Here is a 22,659-nt window from a genome sequence, read left to right as displayed (position 1 = left end):
TCTCATCCTTGTTTTCAAATTCTTCCATGGCCTCGTCCCCCCCCCTATCTCTGTAACCTCCTCCAGCCCTACAGCCCTCTGAGATCTCTGTGCTCCTCCAATTCTTGCCTGTTGCGCATCCCCGATTTTAATCGCCCAACCATTGGCGGCTATGCTTTCAGCTGCCTAGGCTCTATGCTCTGAAATTCCCATCTTAAACCTCTCTCTCCTCCTTTAAGATGCTCCTTAAAATCTACCTCTTTGACCAAGCTTTTGGTCACCTGTTCTAATATCTCATGTGGCTCTATGTCAAATTTTGTTTGCTAATCATACTTGTGAAGTGCCTTGGGACATTTTACTATGTTAAAGTCGCTATATAAATGCAAGTTGTTGTTGTTGTTGTTGTTGAGTGTGAACAGGTCTGCTGGGTGAGTGGGAATAGGCTACGGCTGGCAAAGTTTTGGATGAGCTGAAGTTGACAGAGGGTGAAGAATGGGAAGGTGGCCAGGAGTGTATTGGAATAATTGATTCTGGCGGCGACTAAGGCATGGATGAGGGTTTTACCAGCTGAGGCAGGAATGGATGTTATGAAGATGGAAGTAGGTGGTCTTTGTGTTGGAGAGTATATGGGGTCAGAAGCTGAACTTTGGTCAAATAGGATGCTGAGGTTGCGAACAGTTTGGTTCAACATGAGACAGTGACCAGGGAGGGGGATGGAATCAGTGGCAATTGGTGAATGGAATTTGTGGCAGGGGCAGAAGATGATGGCTTTGGTCTTACTAATGTTTAGCTGGAGGAAATTATGGCTCATCCAAGACTGGATGTCAGACAAGCAGTCTAACAGCACAGGTGCATTGGAAGGTTGAGAGAGGTGATGGAGAGGTAGAATGGGTGTCATCAGCGTATATGTGGAAGCTGACCCCATGTCTGCAGATGATGTTGCCAAAGGGCATAATCAAAATGAGGAAGAGGAGGAGGAGGCCAGGAATAGAACCTTCGGGGACTCCAGAGGCAATGATACGGGGCAGGAAGAGAAGCCATTGCTGGAGGTGCTCTGGCTATGATCTGATAGGTAAGATTGGAACCAAGTAACGGTAGTCCCACTGAGCTGGACAATAGAGGTAGATGTTCAAGAAGGATGTTGTGGTCAACCATGTAAAAGGCTGCAGATGGGCTGAGGATGGATAATGCACCATGGTCACAGGCACAGAGGCTGTCATTTGTGACTTTGGATAGAGCCATTTTGGTGCTCTGGCAGGGCCAGAAACCTGATTGGAGAGATTCATATAGAGAGTTGCGGGAAAGATGATCTTGGATTTGGGAGGTAACAACACATTCGAGGAGTTTGGAGAGGAAAGGGAGATTGGAGATGGGATGGTAGTTTGCAAGGACAGAGGCATTGAGGTTGGTTTTTTGAGGAGGGAGGTTGATGATGGCCATTTTGAAATGGAGGGGACCAGAACCTGAGTTGAGGGAACCAATTACAATGTCAGCTAAAATGAGGGCCATGTAGACCAGATCTGTGCTGAGCTAGCTGATCTCAGAAGGCACAGTAGTGGGGTCATTACAATTGGCCTCAGCATCCCTGAGTTAATTAGCCAGGGTTCCTGTTCCTGATTTCTAACCATGAACCCTGCTGGAAGTATATGTGGATGTCAGGTGAGGGCAATATCGGGCTTGGCTGTGATGCACTGCACAATCTGATAGCCTGCTGACAGAATTGATACATAAATAATGGCCAATTGGGCACAGTACCAGAGGGTAACCATTGCCTGCAGAACTATACCCCAGTAAGGGAGCCAACTCATTCAGGAGAGGAAGCGAGGGGAGAATCATGGAGAGGAAAGCAAAACATTATTTATTGATAAGACATAAATGCTTACTGTTTTTTTAAATTTAGAAACCAGATGCAATAGAACACATAGGGTAAAAAGATACAATACATGAAGAGTTTTGCAGTTTTATTGCAAGCAGTTATCATGTGCATCCTTCATACCAGCCAATGCAAAATCTTTTACTCATTACTCCTTTCAACTGATCTGTGTTTTTGTGTTGATGGTGCAAAAATTCATTTGCACGCTTTATTTGAAGAATTCCCACATCACAAGATATATTGTTCATGAAAGACAGCTGTCTTGCAGGATTCTCCCCCATTTTTAGTTATTTTCCTCTTCTCCATTTGAACTTCCTTCCCCCTTCTCCTAGCTGAAACAAAGCAGGCAAGTCACTTCCAGGATTCTGTGAATGCTGCTGTGTGACTGGTGACTTGAGTTTCTAGCTTGACTATCCCTCTTATTTTCTTGCATTCTCCAACAGAAGGTGCTTCATTTAACCTTATACTTAGACATTTAACCTTATCCTTAGACAAACCTAGTTGAGACCAAGCCCTCAGCATGCTGAATCACAGGCAGGAATTTAGTTTGAAGGGGAAGATTTCCTCTGTGCTTTAGGTGTCTCAAAGTTGTAAGTGCATTTATAAAGAAAGTGTTTACTATTACACTGTGCATAGCATCCCTCCATCACAAACAGTTCATTCGCACACCAACGCTGGATCGCACGGAACTGTTAAATTTATATAATTTAGAGTATAAGCTAAATGCTCAGACTTCCTTATGTGCAGTAAAGCTGTCAATCATTGATGAAACTGCTGTCAGGTACATGAGGAAGTTAAGAGATCCAAGGATGAATTTTCAGGCCATTGGTGGAGTTAAGCCAGCAATGAGGATTGCAATTATGGGCAGAGATCACAATATTGGTGCGGAAGGCTCTAGTACAGAACTGCGAGAGCTTTGTTAAAAATTATAATGGCCAGTTCATGTATGGAAATGAGGAAACACAGATTGCCGGCTGATGGGATCAGCATTCATCCAGTCAGGCGGCTGCTATTCCCACTGTTCCTGCCTCCCATTGGGTCCCTACATGGATCCTCTTAAAAAGGAACAGAGATGCCCAATTAACTATTTAAAAAATAAGAGATGGCCAGGGATGAATTACAGATACACAGAGTCCCAAGTTGGTTAATTAGTGAAGCCACAAGTAAATTTACAAGCCCAAAAATCAAAAAAGGAACCATATGCAGCTGTAGTTCATTAGTAGATAATTTGGTAGATAATTTGTACAAAGTAATTCTGTAGATTTTGTCATTTCTGTAATTATTATAATTTACAAAGGCTGACAGCATGTCACGGTGAGCTGAGTGCACAGGTAAGAAGGTCATTGATAAAGAAAAACAATTGAGTTGTAATGTAATGGATGCAAAAGAACAAACAATAGGTAACTAATACCAGAAGTACAACATTAAACACAAAGAAACCCCTGCACATTTGGCAAACATGTAGTTTACAAAAATATAATTTTCAGAAATACAGGAGATGAAATGCATTTATACAATTTTTTTAATATATATATATAAATAACATTGTTGTAATATGTGGGTGCTGTTGCTATTATGTATATAAACGTGGCTGCATATCAATGGACCATAATTTGCTGTGGAAGGGCATCAAACGGTGTCTGCTGTTAGTTAGACTTGCCCTTGCCTGTTTAGGTTTTTAAATTTTTTGCGTGGCAAGTTGCCGAAAGTGTGAGCTGATAACGTCACAGTGAGGGAAACAGGGCATCTGGGACCTGAGTGAACAGGGCAAGCAACTGTGTATCTCCTTAACCAATCATATTGAAAGATTGTGAAATTAACAGCGCAAGGATTGTGAAGGAAGTGTGAATTAGAGTGGGTGAATTCAATCTCAAATCAGGTACAGAAAGAGAAATAAAGAGATGGAAAGAAAGACTGGATTAAGAGAGAGAGAAAAAAAGAGACAGAAAGGAAAAGTGTAAATTTTTTTAAAAAATTTAAAATCTTACATTTTTTAAATCTCCAACAATTTAAAACCTGAAGGAATGAGATTCCACACTTGTATTAGTTAATTTTCAGTGCCAGAGAGGTTGACTAGCAGTAATTTAACACTTATCACATCATTAAAAGGATACTTAGACTGAAATGGACAAGATTTAGTTCGTATCTACCGCACAAATACAGCAACTTCGCTTCATTCAATGCATTTCAATGGTGAGTCAGACAGTGAGATACCGTTTTCGCAAAGCTAATGGTGGAGCAGCACATCTTGGACAACTTTTGGATTTCCGCATTTAACCGCGCATCTGCGCCTCGCCTGAAATTGCTGTAGCATTTGCGCATATTAACAGCAAGCGCCATTAGCCCCACCGTTATTTTGATAGCAAATTCTGGCCCAACATCACCCTTGATGAACTTAATTTAGATATTGATTCATTGCTTCTGAAAGTTTTGTTTGTCTGGTGGCTGACTACCAGAAAATAGCAGGTGAAATTGAATTGAATTTTATGTGACTAATCAAACTTGCCAATGTGGTTTAGTGCGATTGCCCTCCCTTGGTTCCAATCTTATCTATTCAATCATAGACAGAGCATCTCCAGCTTTTTTTCCCACCCCAGCACTGTTACCTCTGGATTCCCCCATTATCAATCCTTGACCCCTTTCTATTTATTACCTACATCCTGCCTCTCGGTGACATCATCCGAAGATATGGCGTCAGGTTCTACATGTACGCTGACAACACCCAACTCTCCACCACCTCTCACGACCCCGCCATTGCCTCTGTGTTGTCAGCTTGATCGCCCGAAATCCAATCCAGGAATAGCAGCAGCTGCCTTGCCACGATTCCATCCCCCTCCCCGCCCACTGTCTCAGGTTGAAGCTGACTGTTCACAATCTCAGTGTCCTAGTTGTCCTTTTTCCATCACAAAGACCGCCTATATCTCTGCTCCTGCCTCAGTCCATCGGCTGCCATCATGCCTTTGTTACCATCTAGGCCCTAAGCTGTGGAATTCCCTCCCTAAACCTCTCCATCTCCTTTAAGGCCCTCATTAAAACCTACTTGTGTGACCATCACCCCTCCTAATATATCATTCTTTGGTTTTATGCCAATTTTTGTCTTATTACGCTGCTGTGAAATGCCTTGCCTAGGAATGTTTTTCTACGTTATAGATGCTATATAAACGCTAGTTGTTGTTCTTGTTTTTGCTGTTGTAATGCTGGTTCCACCAAGTCTGGTTTACTTTGAGACCGACATCTTGCAACAGCAAAGATTGTTCTTGATTAGTTAAAAGTGACGTAACTATTTACAAAATACATTCAAAACATGCCCTTGGTGAGTTATAGGAAATTATTCTGTTGGGACAGAATTTAAGACGTTCACCTTGGGACATTCATTACTATCAGACTTTTTGTGACTTCATTTTCTATTTTATTGTCTTGTCTCCTGGTTTTGTTGGAGATTTTGACTATTCCTCTGTGGCCATCGTTTAAAGAGACTCAGTCTTGTGGTGTATTTATATTGTAGGACTGCTTCATGCAGTCGTGCAATATTGAATGATGGTTTCTATTATACTACAATAATACAAAATCTGCATGCATGGTTGTTTTAAAGTTGTGGTTCGTTAGGGATAGAATGGATACAGATTGGTGAGCAAAAACTACATCACCGGCCTAGTTTAGTAACCATCAGGAGGAGGCACTGGCTCAGGTATCAGAAAAAAACCCATCTCTTTATTGATGGGACTTGGATCCTTCAGAGTTAGCAACAACAACTTGCATTTATATAGCGCCTTGAACGTAGTAAAACATCCCAAGGTGCTTCACTGGAGCGTAATCAAACAAAATTTGACACCGAGCCACATAAGGAGATATTAGGACAGGTGACCAAAAGCTTGGTCAAAGTGGTAGGTTTTAAAGAGCATCTTAAAGGAGAGGTAGAGAGGGGGGAAAAGGTTAGGGAGGGAATTCCGGAGCTTAGGGCCTAGGCAGCTGAAGGCACAACTGCGAACGGTGGAGTGATTAAAATTGGGGATGCACAAGAGGCCATAATTGAAGGAGCGCAGAGATCTCAGAGGGCCGGAGAAGATCACATAAATAGGGAGGGGCGAGACAATGGAGGAATTTGAATACAAGGATGGGAATTTTAAAATTGAGGCGTTGCCGGACCAGGAGCCAATGTAGGTCAGCGAGCAGAGGGATGATGGGTGAATGGGACTTGGTGCGAGTTAGGATACGGGCAGCAAAGTTTTGGATGAGCTCAAGTTTATGTAGGGTGGAAGATGGGAGGCCGGCCAGGAGAGCATTGGAATAATCAAGTCTAGAGGTAACAAAGACACGGATGAGGGTTTCAGCAGATGATGAATTGTGGCAGGGGCGGAGACGGGCAATGTTACGGAGGTGGAAGTAGGCAGTCTTGGTGATGGAGCAGATATGTGGTCGGAAGCTCATCTCAGGGTCAATTAGGACGCCAAGGTTGTGAACGGTCTGGTTTAGCTTCAGACAGTGGCCAGGGAAAGGGATGGAGTTGGTGGCTAGGGAATGGAGTTTGTGGCGAGGACCGTCTTCCCAATATTTAGTTGGAGTAAATTTCTGCTCATCCAGTACTGGATGTCGGACAAGCAGTGTGACAAATCAGAGACAGTGGAGGGGTCGAGAGAGGTGGTGGTGAGGTAGGGCTGGATGTCATCAGCGTACATGTGGAACCTGACGTTGTTTATGATGATGATGCCACCGAGTGGCAGCATGTAGATGAGAAATAGGACGAGACCAAGGATAGATTCTTGGAGGACTCCAGAAGTAACGGTGCAGGAGCTGGAAGAGAAGCCATTGCAGGTGATTCCCTGGCTACGACTGGATAGATAAGAATGGAACCAGGCTAGCGCAGTCCCATCCAGCTGGATGACGGAGGAGAGGCATTGGAGGAAGATGATGTGGTCAACCGTGTCAAAGGCTGCAGACAGGACAAAAAAGATGATAGATTGTTTACCACGGTCACAGTCACCTAGGATGTCATTTGTGACTTTGATAACGGTTTTGATTTCAGTACTGTGGCAGGGGCGGAAACCTGATTGGAGGGATTCAATCATGGAGTTGCGGAAAGATGGGCACGGATTTGGGAGGCGATAACACGTTTCAGGACTTTGGAGAGGAAATAGAGGTTGGCAATGAGGCGGTAGTCTGCAAGGACAGAGAGGTCAAGGGTGGGTTTTTTGAGGAGTGGGGTAATAACGGCAGATATGAAGGGGAGCGGAACAGTACCTGAGGAGAGGGAACCATTAACAATATCAGCTAACATGGGGGCCAGGAAGGGGAGTTGGGTGGTCAGCAGTTTGGTGGGAATAGGGTCAAAGGAGTAGGAGGTGGGTCTCATGGACAAGATGAGCTCAGAGAGGGCATGAGGGGCATCCCCTTACTGACATTACTGTGTATTACCAATGTTGGAGCTTGGCGTATCTTTTTTAATGGTTAGTGGCTTACATTTCTGCCTCAAAGACAACTATAACTTTAAAAGTTCCCATTAAGAACAAGCCAAAAATCTAGTTGGATTTTGTTGTTATAAAATTGCTTTTAACCTCAGAACTGCAGTGAAAAGCAGCCAGCTTACATATACAATAGTTTCAAGACATATGTTTAAATTACTCAAACAAGAATTAATAATTTTAATTTCACATTATGTATCAGACAAGAGACTTATGTCAATCCTGAGCTGAACTATTTGAGTTTATATGTGCTGTGCCATTTTTGATATGCACTCTTTGACCTATTAAATCACATCTAAAGTCATAGAAATTACTTAATTTTTCACTTATGAGGACTCCTTTTATCAACCTGACAGCGGCACAGGTGCTGTAAGTTAAGTGAGCACTGTGGGAATACAGCATTTCTTTTTTTTTCTTCCCCCTCCTCCCTCCTCCCTCCTCCTCCTATAGGCAGTGAATTATGCTGATGTACAATTCCACAGGTGCCAGCAGCTCAACACGACGTCTCCCCTGTGGCCACTCTTCATGTCTGAACCTCCATATTGAATGTCAGCAAGCTATTCAACTGTGGGAAGGAGGGCATCACAATCAAACTTGATCCAATGAGTCACCTGCCATTCCTCACCTGTACTTCTGGACAGGGACCACTGGATTATGGATCAGGAGCTGGAACCCTGTTTTAAGTTTTTCTCACTGAGGTCAATTGGAGCTCTCCGATTACTTCCCTAATGTTGAAGAGATCGAACATGGGGGTCTGGTCTATATGACTTTATATCACATCTTCTGTCGTTTTGGAAGAGTGATTACAGCACTTCTATTGTATTTTCCAACGTTTTCTTAACCAACATGCAAACCAACCTTAACACTGCAAAAAAAAATGGAACAGACAAAATCACCGGGGCCTTAGCTAGCTATACCTCGAAGAAACAATATTATAAAGGATCGAGGATTTAAAATGTTTATTCAAGATAAGAAAAATGAATAGGCGGGAAGAATACTAATTGCGTGTCAAAAAGCCACTTCTTATTTCGGAATTGTATCTAAAGTAGTTTTTCTAATTGCTCTGTGGGAATTAACTTGCTTACAACCCCAACTAAGTCCTCTTTATCTCTTGAAAGCTAATATTTATCCGGGCCATTTGTAAAGCATTCAGCCTTCTTTGGCAGCAACAGCAGCAGCAGCAGCGAGTCTTCCCCCTGACCTACAGGGTTGATTGACGTGCGGCGAGCTCTGCTGCTTCGCCCCCGACTGCCCGTCATCCCCGAGCCGCTGGGAGTCGCTTTCCGACTCCTCTCGCCCCCTCCCTCTTCAGCCTATCAACGAATCCGGGAGACGCGGCGCGGCTCGGCTCGGCTCTTCCCCCGCCGCGATTTTAGTAAAGCCGCCCTGGATTGGTCTCGCCACGGGACGGCCATGATCGTCTCGAACGGTTGCGCTGGGCTTTTTCCCCAAATTCCATCCCGAATTTTCGGAACTTAAAGCAGCGGTGGCGCCCGCCGTGCCCTCTCCCCCAGGCAAATACAACTACTAATTCTAATAAAGCAGCCGTGTCGGCACTGACCCTGAAAGCAGCCAGTGTCCAATCAGAAAACAAAAAAGAAATATGCAAATGAAATGTATCACGTTAGTCGGAGCGCTGAGGTCGACTCCGTACTAAACTTCGCAAATAATCATTCTTCATAAATACTTCCTTTAGAGCCGGCCTTTTCTCTGGTAAGTTCAGCTTCCAGCAAAAAAAAAAATGAGAGATTCCCAAAGCGGGGCGTTTTGTTTTCTGTCGTTATTTTAAAGTGTTGTTTATATTTGTAGGGGGTTACAGATAATATCGGAGTGGGCCACTCTGGATAAGTGAAATGGAACTTCTATTCACCACAACCTGTGAAAGCTGACAGCCCTGTTGTTGTTTTTTTTAATCTCCTTTCCCCTCCGATGTAGCAAAAAGGCCAATGGCGCAGCTCGTGTCTGAGTGTTCGCTTTTCGAACAGCCGCGGCGTTCTGTCAGCACAGGGTTCCATCCTCGCCCCGTTACATTGTGCTCGAAAAGTAGCGACGTGGAAACACGTGCGTGGGATTCGGGCTGGAAATGGCAAAGCCAGCGGGGAGCGAGTGAGCAAAAGGGAAATGGAAGGCAGGAGGGAGGGAAGCCACTGGGGCCGCTTGTTGTGCGGTCGTTTAAGAAGAAGAGAGGAGAGAGAGAAAAAAAAGAGGAAGGGGGGGTTGGTGTTTGGTGGTGGCTGGGTTGGGGTTGGGGTTGGGGGGGGGGGGGGAGAAGGGAGGAGGATGTGCCTTGGTCTGACCGGATGAGTCACGGCTCCATTGTACAGCAGCGCTCCACTGAGTCGCTGTCGTGTCGCGTCGCATCGCCAGCTGCTTATCCGCTCAAGGAGGCGTCGAATTCCCACCCTGAATGGTCAAGACGTGAAAATGTTCCCAGTGCTTCACGATTTGGATAATTCCATTTATCACCAGAGCGCTATCATGATTTCAATCCACTAAAAGAAATTTGCATGCATACTTTACACAAAAAGTGTTATATTTGCTATATATTATTTAAGCCTTGCATCTATTGAGACCTGATTTTGAGGGGTGCTGCTAATATATTTCTACCAAACTTTTTTTTAACGCTTATATACAATTTTAAGAATCTTGTGGCAATTAATCACATCACAGTGTGCGAGGATGTGGCAACCTAAAGCCCTGCTTTATTTAATGATTTTATAATCTATTGTGTGCTTCATTTAATTATGACTAGCAGTGTAGTATAGGGAGGCTAAACCCTTTGAGGAATGGATTAACTTTGACAGTGGCAATGAGCTACTTTACTTAATTTCCCGTAAATAGGGCTGTACCTGTTGGTTTTCCTACTGCAGTCCTGTGCTCACCTTTGTAGTGTTCAGGCCCATTTTAAGTATGTAGTTTATCAGTATGCTGAATGTAATTTGGTGGGTACAGGGGAGTTCTCCTGATATCCTGGCCGATATTTATCCCTCAACCAGTATCACCAAAACAGATTACCTGTTCATTTATCTTATTCTCATTGCTATTTATGGGACATTGCTCTATGTAAATTGGCTGCTGCATTTCTCTACATTACAATAGTAACTACACTTCAAAAGTATCTCATTAGCTATGAAGTGCTTTGAGATGTCCTGAGGACGGGAAATACATTGTATAAATAAAGTTCATTCTTCTTACCATAGACCATGTGGAAGTTAGCCTGGGCCTTGCTACCCCTTATCCAGTATGGGCAGAGCTTAGTGCCAGTTTTTCTTGTATCCAAGTTTATTAGTATTTGGTTTTTATCCCGTTAACTTAATCAGTTTTTAAAAGCCAGGAATGGAATATTTGTACATATATTTGCACATGTTTGATCCTTTTTTTTTTGCTGTGTTGATGCTCAAAATAGCATATTGCTTCCAAGTGCATAAAAGTTCCCTTTTCACTTCAATCCCAATATTGCAGTGTATGGTGAAATGTTTGGTTTACACCGACTATATTTTGTGATGTGGTTTATTCTGTGTATGTACATATATATATGTGTGAAAATATTGAAATCCTATGATTAGTGGGGTTTTTTGAGATTTCTTTACCTTCTTTCCATCCCCAAAAACTATAGAAATGTCACTTTAAAAAGGATTGGGATCTGACAGGCCCAATTTTCCTACTTGGAATTATTGTGGAGCAGTGAGGAGTTTATGGTGAAATTAAAACTTTTGCAACTGCCAACATCTCATTTCTCTGCCCCCCCCCCCTTTCCTTTCCACCCAGAAGGAAATAAAAAGGAAAAACTAAGTTCACCTCATTTTTGGGACATTATCAAAATGCTCACTAACTCTGCCAAGAAGTCACGTGAAATAAGTTTATCTGTGCCAAATAAGAACTCAAAATAGGTTCTGTACAAAACTGCTGTTTCAGTTCATTTTGTCCAATTTCGCTGCAGATTTGTTTTCCTGGTACCAAAATACTGTTCCCATATTTGAGGAGTTTCTTCCAGTAGTTCGGTTACACTCCTGGACAGCATTTTTTTTTTTAAAAGCTTGCCTGATGACCAACCTTTCTCCATTGCAACCATCCTTGTTTTTCTCTCTCTTACTGATACTGATGTGGTCAGGTACTACTAAACGCTCCCTCTTGTTCTTTATATGCTCCAAATATGCCATTCAGCATTATCTTAATGCTACCAACAGTCACTGTGTTGAAATCAAGTCTCACTGCACAGTCTTCAACTTTTGATCTTTCCTACAACTCAGAACTGAACAACTCCTTATCTTCCTGTCTTCTACAATTATCAGGCATTTAAAAATCAAGCTTGGCCACTCATTATCACCACTCCTGATTTACCTAGGTTTTTTGTTACTCTCTGCCATCTTGGTGCTATCTTTGGATTTTCACCTTGTTTTATCAGTTTTTATTTTACTGATGTATTCTGCACATAAGGTTATCCTCAAAATTAAGTCTGGCTAATCAGGGACTGCAGATGTCCTGCATAGGGATGTACATATTTAGTGATTCCTATTGCATTATGAAGTAAAATTAATTTTGATTTAACGTAAAGGTTTATGGTAGCAGTAACTGTTGGATTCGGTGATGAGTAAGATTTTGTGCACAAAGCCTAAATGAAATGTCAGAATTGTTGTTTGTATAGGCTTGGGAAATAGATTTTGGTTAATAGAAGCAGGGTTCAGATTTACATTGAATGTTTGAAAAATATACGTTTGCAGGGTGTGGATTCTGAAAAATAAATATTCGAGTGATGTGGGCTGCACAGTTCTCAAATATTGCAAGCATAAGTGAGGTTTGTTCGCTAACAGACTTGATAGTTTATTTTTCAGAATTCACTGCTTGATTCTTTTGAGTACCACACCTGTGAAGTTACTTTGTGTCCTATGAAATGCATATTAAAGTTTTCAAAATTAATTTTAGGTTATCTATTAATATTTTCAGAAGTTGTTGAATGACCATCTGTTGTAACTTTGTGACTGGTCCAATGAGGTTTTGGAGAATGTGGTTGGAGTACATATTTTAAAGTGTAGCTGTTGGGAGAATGACTTTGAATAGGGATGGTAGAGAATGAATTGACTGTATTGATGGAAACGAGGAATGTGTCAGGGATGAGTTTGATAGCATGGGGAGGATAAACAAAGATGATTTTTGGAATACAGTACTGTATTTGACCCTCAAATCTTCTACTATTGAGGCTTTGTTCCAAATGGCCAACAATACATTGATGCTCTGACAGATAGACTGGAAGTGTGCAGCAATTCAAAAGTAGTTTAGGCCCAGCACTTCTGGTATAATCTGCTGAATCCTGAAAATAGTCCAATTAAGGTATGAGGTGATAGTAAAAGGTGCCGAAGATATCAATGGAGTGGTGAGGTGGGCAGAAAAGTGGCAAATGGAATTCAATCGAGAGAAGTGTGAGGTAATGCATTTGGGGAGAGCAAACAAGGCAAGCGAATACACAATAGGAGGATACTGAGTGGTGTAGAGGAACAGAGGGACCTTGGCGTGCATGTCCACAGAACCTTGAAGGTAGCAGGACAGATAGATAAGGTGGTTAAGAAGGCATACGGGATACTTTCCTTTATTAGCCGAGGCACAGAATATAAGGGCAGGGAGATTGTGCTAGAACTGTATAAAACATTAGTTAGGCCATGGCTGGAGTACTGCGTACAGTTCTGGTGAGCACATTACAGGTAAGAGGTGATTGCACTAGAGAGGGTACAGAGGAGATTATGAGTGTGTTGCCAGGGCTGGAGAATTTTAGCTATGAGAAAAGATTGAATAAGCTGGGGTTATTTTGTTTGGAACAAAAGAGGCTGAGGGGAGATTTAATTGAGGTGTATTAAAATTATGAGGGGCCTAGATAGTGGATAGGGAGGACCTATTTCTCTTAGCAGAGGGGTCAATGACCGGGGGCATTGATTTAAAGTAATTTGGTAAAAAGATTAGAGGGGAGCTGAGGAGAATTTTTTTCATCCAGAGGGTGGTGGGGGTCTGGATCTCACTGCCTGAAAGGGTAGTTGAGGCAGAAACCCTCAACTCGTTTAAAAAGTACTTGTATGTGCACTTGAAATGCCGTAACCTACAGGGCTACGGGTTATGTGCTGGAAAGTGGGATTAAGCTGGATAGCTCTTTTTCGGCCGGCACGGACATGATGGGCCGAATGGCCGCCTTCTGTGCCGTAACTTTCTATGATTCTATGAATAAAAGATTTTAAGATTTTTAAGTATGGATCATTACAAGTTACACTGTCCTAATATGTAATGAGAAAACTCCTGCCCTCTGCCAAAGAATAATAAAACTGTGCAAAAATGCATGTACTGGAACTTTAGTTCAAATCCACTGCATTGTTCCCTCCCCTCCCCCCCATTCCAACCCCACCCCGAGATTTAATAGATTGCCAAAATTAATAACAAGTTCCTGTGCTCAGGATGATCACCAGTCTCAGGACTAAAACTGGGAGGTACATAGCTACTAAAGAAGGCCATTCGACTGCCTGTGCTGGCTCTTTTGAAAGAGCTATCCAATTAGTCCCACTCCTGCTCTTTCTCCATAGCCCTGCAAATTTTTCCCTTCAAGTATTTAATAGCTACATTAGCTGCTAACTAATCTGCATTCAGACTGATATTTTAAAGTTAATATATTGTAAATTAGCCAATTTGGCGCTAGTATTCAGATTTTTTTTGAAACTTGACGCCTAAAAATGCTTCTTTAGATATCTTGGCGCACGGAAGTTTGTGATGTTTGGCTGCGGAATTGTTTCTTAGGAAGAAAATAATCTGATAAATAGAGAACTCTCTGTCATCAAAAGAGCCCAAAGTTGCCTATCTGGACTCATTGGAGTTCAGAAGAATGAGAGGCGATCTTATTGAAACATACAAGATTGTGAAGGGGCTTGATCGGGTGGATGCGGTGAGGATGTTCCCAAGGATGGGTGAAACTAGAACTAGGGTGCATAATCTTAGGATAAGGGGCTGCTCTTTCAAAACTGAGATGAGGAGAAACTTCTTCACTCAGAGGGTAGTAGGTCTGTGGAATTTGCTGCCCCAGGAAGCTGTGGAAGCTACATCATTAAATAAATTTAAAACAGAAATAGACAGTTTCCTAGAAGTGAAGGGAATTAGGGGTTACGGGGAGCGGGCAGGAAATTGGACATGAATTTAAATTTGAGGTTAGGATCAGATCAGCCATGATCTTATTGAATGGCGGAGCAGGCTCGAAGGGCCGATTGGCCTACTCCTGCTCCTATTTCTTATGTTCTTATCTTTTGGTTGTCACACACAGTATGGAGAAGAAGTGTCAAACTTAGACTCCAGGAAGCAGGAGTTGAACTTCAGTGCTGCCCACCAGCTAGCTATGAGGCAATGGAGATTCCCTTTGCAGCTTTGATTTTAAAATGCCCCATCTGAATGCAGGTTAGTTAGATGTTAATGCAGTGATGGAGCCCCACAGTTGGATTTGTTACCTTATGTCAAATCCACAGCTAGATTTTGTCAGAACCTTTGGTTGAAGCCTTGCTTTTAATGGCATGCTTCAAAAAGATTGCCAGAGACGACTTCGAATGCAGCAAAACCCTTGAACTTCAATCTGCAGCAGATGATTGCAGTCTACACTTCTGTAGATTGGGAAGAGCTTTGGTATTGTCTGGACCGTGACATGGTGTAAGATGTTGCTCGGGCACAAATAACATGATTCCACAGAAGTAAATGGAAAAGTTGACTTATTTTGAAAGCTGACATTTTGGTGTCTAAACTGGACAGCACATATGAGAACTAGTTTATCCAGTGCAAAAATGGTTGTCACTCCAGTTTGCCAGTCACCTCAGCCAAAATGTAGGATGCACAATTTTTGAATATGTCAACAACAACAACTTGCATTTATATAGCACCTTTTAACGTAGTAAAATGTCCCAAGGCGCTTCACAGGAGCGTTATCAAGCAAAATTTCACACCAAGCCACATAAGGAGATAATAGGACAGATGACCAAAAGCTTGGTCAAAGAGGTAGGTTTCAAGGGGTGTCTTAAAGGAGGAGAGTGGTGGAGGGGTTTAGGGAGGGAATTCCAGAGCTTAGGGCCTAGGCAGCTGAAGGCATAGCCGCCAATGGTGGAGCGATTAAAATCGGGGATGCACAAGAGGCCAGAATTGGAGGAGCGCAGAGATCTCAGAGGGTTGTGGGGCTGGAGGAGGTTGCAGAGATAGGGAGGGGCGAGGCCATGGAGGGATTTGAAAACAAGGATGAGAATTTTAAAATCTAGGTGTTTCCGGACCGGGAGCCAATGTTGGTCAGCGAGCACAGGAGTGATGGGAGAACGGGAGTTGGTGTGAGTTAGGATATGGGCAGCAGAGTTTTGGATGAGCTCAAGTTTATGGAAGGTAGAAGATGGGAGGCCAGCCAGGAGCCCATTGAAATAGTCCAGTCTGGAGGTAACAAAGGCATGGATGAGGGTTTCAGCAGCAGATGAGCTGAGGCAGGGGCAGAGGTGGGAAATATTACGGAGTTGGAAGTAGGCGGTCTTGGTGATGGAACATATATGTGGTTGGAAGCTCATCTCGGGGTCAAATAGGACACCGAGGTTGCAAAAGGTCTGGTTCAGCCTCAGACAGTGGCCAGGGAGAGGGATGGAGTTGGTGGTAGGAAACGGAGTTTGCAGCGGGGACTGAAGACAATAGTTTTGGTCTTCCCAATATCTAGTTGGAGGAAACATTTGCTCATCCAGTACTGGATGTCGGACAAGCAATGTGACAAAAGAGAGACAGTGGAGGGGTCGATGGAGGTGATTGTGAAGTAGAGCTGGGTCTGACATTGTGTTTTCGGATGATGTCACCGAGGGGCAGCATATAGATGAGAAATAGGACGGGGCCAAGGATAGATCCTTGGAGGACTCCAGAGGTAACGGTGTAGGAGCGGAAAGAGAAGCCATTGCAGGTGATGAATAATATGAACATATGAATAACGACAGAAAAAGACCATCTGTTAATCAAGCCTGTGGCCTTATACAGTAGCGACTGTTCTTCTCTTCCAACACCCCCTCCGCCCCATTCCCCCATCATGCAAACTCTTGTGACAATGTAAAAAAAACCTTTGGCCAATTTGGGGAAAAACTGGGAAATACCTCTCTGATCCATTAAGGAAGCCAACCAAGCTCCAGGGAACCGTGGTAATTCATGAATTGTCCTACATCCAGCGACCCTGCAACCTATTTACAAATTTTCTCTTTTCTGAGGGACATGTTAAACTCCCTTTTTCAAGGACTGTAGGGAACTTGCACTTGCCACATGCTTTGGTAATCTGTTCCAGAAAGCTCATAACTTTCTGTGAAAAGAACTACTTCCAAGTGTCTAATCTGACTCTTGGCTTACATATTAATTAATCATGCCCCCAGTCTCCTATCCCTATCTATCCCAATAAATCAACTGGTTGGTCAGAATCTAGTCCCTTCATCATTTTAAAAACTGCAATCATATCACCTTGAAGCCTATGTTTCTCTAATGAAAATAGCCCCAACTTGTGGAGCCTATCGTGATAGCTAAGAGCCATAAGACTATCGTTTTGGTTGCCTTCCTCTGTGCTTTCTCGAGAGACCCCATATCTCCTGCCAAATATGGGGACCAAAACTGGACAGAATATTTAAAATATGGCTGTACAGCCTAAGTATACTATTCTTAGTTTTATAGTGTACTGTCCTATCAATGCAATCTATTACACATACAACTTCTAGGCTTTCAAAACTCAACATGCTGTGTGCTCAGGATTGTGGGTATTGTAATCCAGAACACTAAATTCTGAGTAGTTTTAGTAAATGGGAAGATTAGCCATAGAGATCAGACATTCCGTTATGCATATGAAAATAGAGGAAGTCGATGAAGTACCAGAGATACGAGGAAAACTAAAAAATAAAGCAAGGAGGAATTTACTAGATTTAATGCAAGTTTTTTTTAAAAATGGTAATGGAGAACATAATGAGACTGAAGATTGACAAATCTCTAGGACCTGATGGTTTCCAATCTAGGGTGATTACTCTCTTCCCCCTAAAAGCTGTTGAGGCTAGATCAATTGAAAATTTCAAAACTGAGATTGATAGGTTTTTGTTATGTAAGGGTATTAAAGGATATGGAACCAAGGCGGGTAAATGGAGTTGAGATACAGATCAGCCATGATCTAATTCAATGGCGGAACAGGCTCGAGGGGCTGAATGACCTACTCAGGTTCCTAAGTTTATCCTGGCTTCAAACATCGATCTCACTGTTAACAAACCGCTCCCACTTCTTTCAAAACTACTGAAATCTTGACAGCAAGTCATAATTTTGTACCTTTTTACCTTGTCTAGCTGCTGATTAATATTGGACAACTGGTTCTGGAAATGTAGCTTAAAGTTGAGTAAGTGATGAAGTTGGTAATAACCAGAACAGCATGCTGCTTGTAATTAGTTATCCCAGTATTCTTAAGAATGTGCTGTTTAAGAACAAATCATACTTAACACACTTACTGATTTGGTATAAATTAAGACTGAACTGATGCTACTGCGGTAAGATTAAGGGAAGTTATAACAGGATGAACAAGAAAGTTGATGGGCCAAAGGCCTCCTCCTGTATCATTCTATGATCTCTTTCTCTGCCCCTCCAAATACTCTGGTATCTGTTGTTGGATATCAATTTTTTAAAAAACTATGTCACTGGTATCTCTTGTAAGACATTTTGGTTCTGGATTCCTCTCATGAATTATTTTATGACAACAGATGCTTTACGTGCCCTTGTATCCTATGTATTCCACCATGTTATGATAGAATTGAGTATTGTAACTCATGAGCATAAACAAAAAATTTTGCAGTGTTGCCTTCATTGTGCTGAAATGAAAGCTTTTAAACCTCAAAGGTTTTCTTTAACACAAACTGTTAAGCAAGCTAAGATTTGAAATCAGAAAATTGAATTTTTTATTAAACAGTGGACCGAAGATAGCCAATCTATGTTGCTACTGGAAATCTGGAACTCCTTTCCCCAAAAGATTGTGGATGCTGGGTCAATTGAAATTTTCAAGACTGAGACAGATCGATTTTTGTTCGGTAAGGGTATCGAGGGATATGAGGTAAAGGTGGGTAAATGGACTTGAAGTACAGATCAGCTATGATCTAATTGAATGATTGAGCAGGCTCGAGGGGCTGAATGGCTGACTCCTGTTCCTATTGTAGAATTTTGAGAAGGTTGCATTCGACTCTTTCCGAATTTACCCTTTGAGAAGGGCGCAGATTTTCCTTTTGCATATCTTCATTATGCATGCTTGTGCAACAGACAGAAGCTAGCAAAATTATTTTCTTTGGAGTATTTGAATTTATGATAAAGTAAAATTAGAGCCTTTGGAAGCCTGTAGTTCTTAATCATTATAGTCTTAGAGTAAATTGAAATAAATGAAATGCTACTTTTCTCCCAAAATGTTACCCTAACCAATGACTGGAATTGCATTGCCATTAAACTTCCATCAAGATATTGAGACTATGTCTGGTCAGAACTCTGATTGATAAACCTATGCACAAGCTGAGTTATAGACAGTGCATTGCAGAATTCAGTGGTTTACTGAAAATTAAACCACCATGTGATGCTGGGTACATAATGGATAAGTGAGTTAAGTAGGCCCAAATCACTACAGTTTATTTTTAACACGAGCCACACTTGTGTGTCTTTTTTATTCCAAGGGGTTTGAAATAATAAAAGATATCAAATAGTTGATGTAAGATTTTTTTCCCCCTTGTATTCGACTGCACATAATGCTGTAGAAATAAATTACATACAATCTGCAGCACAGACATGGGCCATTCGGCCCAACTGGCCTAAGCTGGTGTTAATACTTCCTATGAGCCTCCTCCCACTCTAATTAGCTCTCCCTACCCCACCCGTATCCCTCTATTCCTTTCTCCTTCATGTATGCATCGAACTTCCCCTTAAATGTGTCAGTGCTATCTGTGGCAGTGAGTTCCACATTTTCAGCACACTCCGCCTGAAGACATTCCTCCTAAATTCTTTATTTGATCTTTGAGTGGCTATCTTACATTTATGCTCCATTGTTCTGGACTCTCCCACAAGTGGAAACAGTTTCTCTATGTCCTCCCTATCAAACCCCTTCATAATTGTAAAGACCTCAATCAGACCTTCTCTTAGTCTTTTCTTTTCCAGAGTAAGGAAGTGATGTTGGATTTGTACAATACTTTGTTTAGGCCACAGATGGAGTAAACATGGTAGTAGAGCCGTGGAAAGGGTACAGTGAGGATTTACATAAGAAATAGGAGCAGGAGTAGGCCAATCAGCCCCTCGAGCCTGCTCCGCCATTCAATAAGATCACGGCTGATCTGATCATGGCTGATCTGATCCTAACCTCAAATTTAAATTCGTGTCCAATTTCCTGCCCGCTCCCCGTAACCCCTAATTCCCTTTACTTCCAGGAAACTGTCTATTTCTGTTTTAAATTTATTTAATGATGTAGCTTCCTCAGCTTCCTGGGGCAGCAAATTCCACAGACCCACTACCCTCTGAGTGAAGAAGTTTCTCCTCATCTCAGTTTTGAAAGAGCAGCCCCTTATTCTAAGATTATGCCCCCTCGTTCTAGTTTCACCCATCCTTGGGAACATCCTTACCGCATCCACCCGATCAAGCCCCTTCACAATCTTATATGTTTCAATAAGATCGCCTCTCATTCTTCTGAACTCCAATGAGTAGAGTCCCAATCTACTCAACCTCTCCTCATATGTCCACCCCCTCATCCCCAGGATTAACCGAGTGAACCTTCTTTGTACTGCCTCGAGAGCAAGTATGTCTTTTCTTAAGTATGGAGACCAAAACTGTATGCAGTATTCCAGGTGCGGTCTCACCAATACCTTATATAACTGCAGCAATACCTCCCTGTTTTTATATTCTATCCCCCTAGCAATAAACGCCAACATTCCGTTGGCCTTCTTGATCACCTGCTGCACCTGCAAACTAACTTTTTGATTTTCTTGCACTAGGACCCCCAGATCCCTTTGTACTGCAGTACTTTCCAGTTTCTTGCCATTAAGATAATAACTTGCTCTCTGATTTTTTTTCCTGCCAAAGTGCATAACCTCACATTTTCCAATATTGTATTGCATCTGCCAAATCTCCGCCCACTCACCCAGCCTGTCTATATCCCCTTGTAGGTTTTTTATATCCTCCTCACTCTCTACTTTCCCTCCCATCTTTGTATCATCTGCAAACTTCGATACGTTGCACTCGGTCCACTCCTCCAAATCGTTAATATAGATTGTGAAGAGTTGGGGACCCAGCACCGACCCTGGAATTTACTGGAATGATACCGAGAATAAGGTTATTGTTATGAAAGGCTTGGAAAAGTTGGTGGTTTTTCCACTGCAATGAAGATTAAGGGAGGGATCTAATAGAAATTTTCTAAATTCTGAAAGGCTTTGAGCTGGTAAATAGTGGAAGATTAATGAATCGATAATAAGGGGGCATAAATTCAGGATTATCGTAAGAATGAAAGGGGAAGTTAGAATTTTTTTTCACACTGTTGTTAGAACTTGTAATGCTTTACCAAAGTTGACTATCAAGGCAGAAACTATAAGATAATTTAGAAGGGAACGGGATAAATAATTTTAAAAGGAAGAATATAAAAGATTGGAGGGAAATAAAAGGATCACGGAGACAGGGGAGGGAAATGAGATTGGAGTAAATAGTTCCAGTTAAGGAGCTAGCACAGGCACAGTTGTCTTGAGTGCTTTAATTTCTGTGACTATAAAATGGATATTGGTCCACTTTGTCATGTAGTAAGTATCTGTACTGATGGACTCTGACTGTATTTCATAACTGTGCTTTATGGTCTTTTAGTACAGACCGAATTGAAGCTTTATTTGCAGCAGCTTCTGAAACTAAGTTTTAATAATCTTGCAAAATTAAGTGTCACAAGAATTGTCTGCCTTTACGCCAGCATTTCCTATAACTTAGTTATTTAATCTTTTGCACAACACGTATTTCTATGAAATTGTTATGATTGTGGATAATTTTAATTGCTTATTTTTAATGCTCATAATCTGTGCAGCAGCTTCTAACTTGAACTGATCAACAGCCACGTGAGTGCATTGTAGCACAGAAGCTCTGTGACTGAGTCTTCTGCGATGGTATGTCCCAACAGAATTAACACCATTTTGTTGTCTCGGCCTTTTAAAAATAACATAATTAAACTCATAAAATCAGTCAGCATGTAGCATAAACAAGGTGCGGGACAGGAGTTGGTCGCCTCTGGAAAAATAAGCCACTGAATGAATCGGTCCTGCATAACATACCCAGTATCATTCAGCAGTTTATTTTTCAGTAAACCAGTTGTGTGCATCCATCCATTTACTTCAAGTTGAATTTGGAATGCAGTAATAATTGGTACTGCTTTGTACCAATCGCTTGTCACAAATGCTCGAATAGGGTTCAAATTTTGTAATTGTTGAGGGGAGATAAGCTTGACTTCTCATGTTCCTCAGGTGGTACCTAGCATTATAATAAAAAAAAAATTATGGACAAATACAGATTGGAATTCATTCATATTGTACCTGAAATATCAGATGAAATGAACTCTAGAAAGTAGATGGTTATCAGTTCTTTTGCCTTTGAGCCAAGTTTGATTAACTTGGTGCCAATGTTCCACCCGTTACCTGTGGTGCTGGAGGAACATTGGCAGCTTGCATTGATTCCATGTTGGTCGATTTACCAAAGTGAAGTCAACCGGTCAACTTGTTTTCAGGACGACAATGAGAGGCTTTAAAGGTACCATGATTTGCTCCATCGCTGGATCACTGTCCATGCCCCGGAATTTGGCAAGTGTAATTAATCTTCCTGGATGCAAGGTGTTCAGGAAAGATAGGGATGGAAAGAAAAGGGGGGGAGGTGGCAGTATTGATTTAAGGAGGATATTGCAGTGCTGGAGAGGAAGGATGTCCTGGAGGGGTCAAGGACAGAATCTATTGGGGGTAGACCATAAGCCACCAACTAGTGGGAAGGAGATAGAGGAACAAATTTGTAGGGAAATTACAGAGATGTGCAAAAACCTTAGAATAGTGATAATGGGGGATATCAACTATCGTAATATAGACTGGGATAGTGATAGTGTAAGGGGCAAAGAGGGATGGAATTTTTGAAGTGTGTTCAGGAGAACTTTCTTAACTAGTACGTTTCCGGCCCAATGAGGAAGGAGGCGTTGCTTGATCTGGGAAATGAGGTTGGCCAAGAGGAGCAAGTGTCAGTGGGGGAACATTTAGGGAGCAGTGATCATAATGTCATAAGGTTTAGATTTGCTATGGAAAAGGACAAGGACCACTCTGTAAAGTAAAAATA

General features: G+C 42.0%; 1 protein-coding gene across 4 annotated transcripts in view; it reads left to right on the top strand.

Moving 5' to 3' along the window:
* The first annotated feature begins 8,729 nt into the window (after positions 1-8,729).
* Positions 8,730-22,659, top strand: part of chd9 (chromodomain helicase DNA binding protein 9) — a 241,067-nt gene continuing 227,137 nt past the window's right edge. For all 4 annotated transcript variants that reach the window (XM_067997892.1, XM_067997890.1, XM_067997891.1 and 1 more), the window contains exon 1: positions 8,730-9,024. The gene's annotated coding sequence lies outside the window, so the exon portion shown is untranslated. The remainder of the gene's footprint in view (positions 9,025-22,659) is intronic.

The sequence above is a fragment of the Heptranchias perlo genome, chromosome 16, assembly GCF_035084215.1.
Source record: "Heptranchias perlo isolate sHepPer1 chromosome 16, sHepPer1.hap1, whole genome shotgun sequence".
NCBI lineage: Eukaryota > Metazoa > Chordata > Chondrichthyes > Hexanchiformes > Hexanchidae > Heptranchias > Heptranchias perlo.
This window is presented reverse-complemented; position numbering and strand designations above follow the sequence as displayed.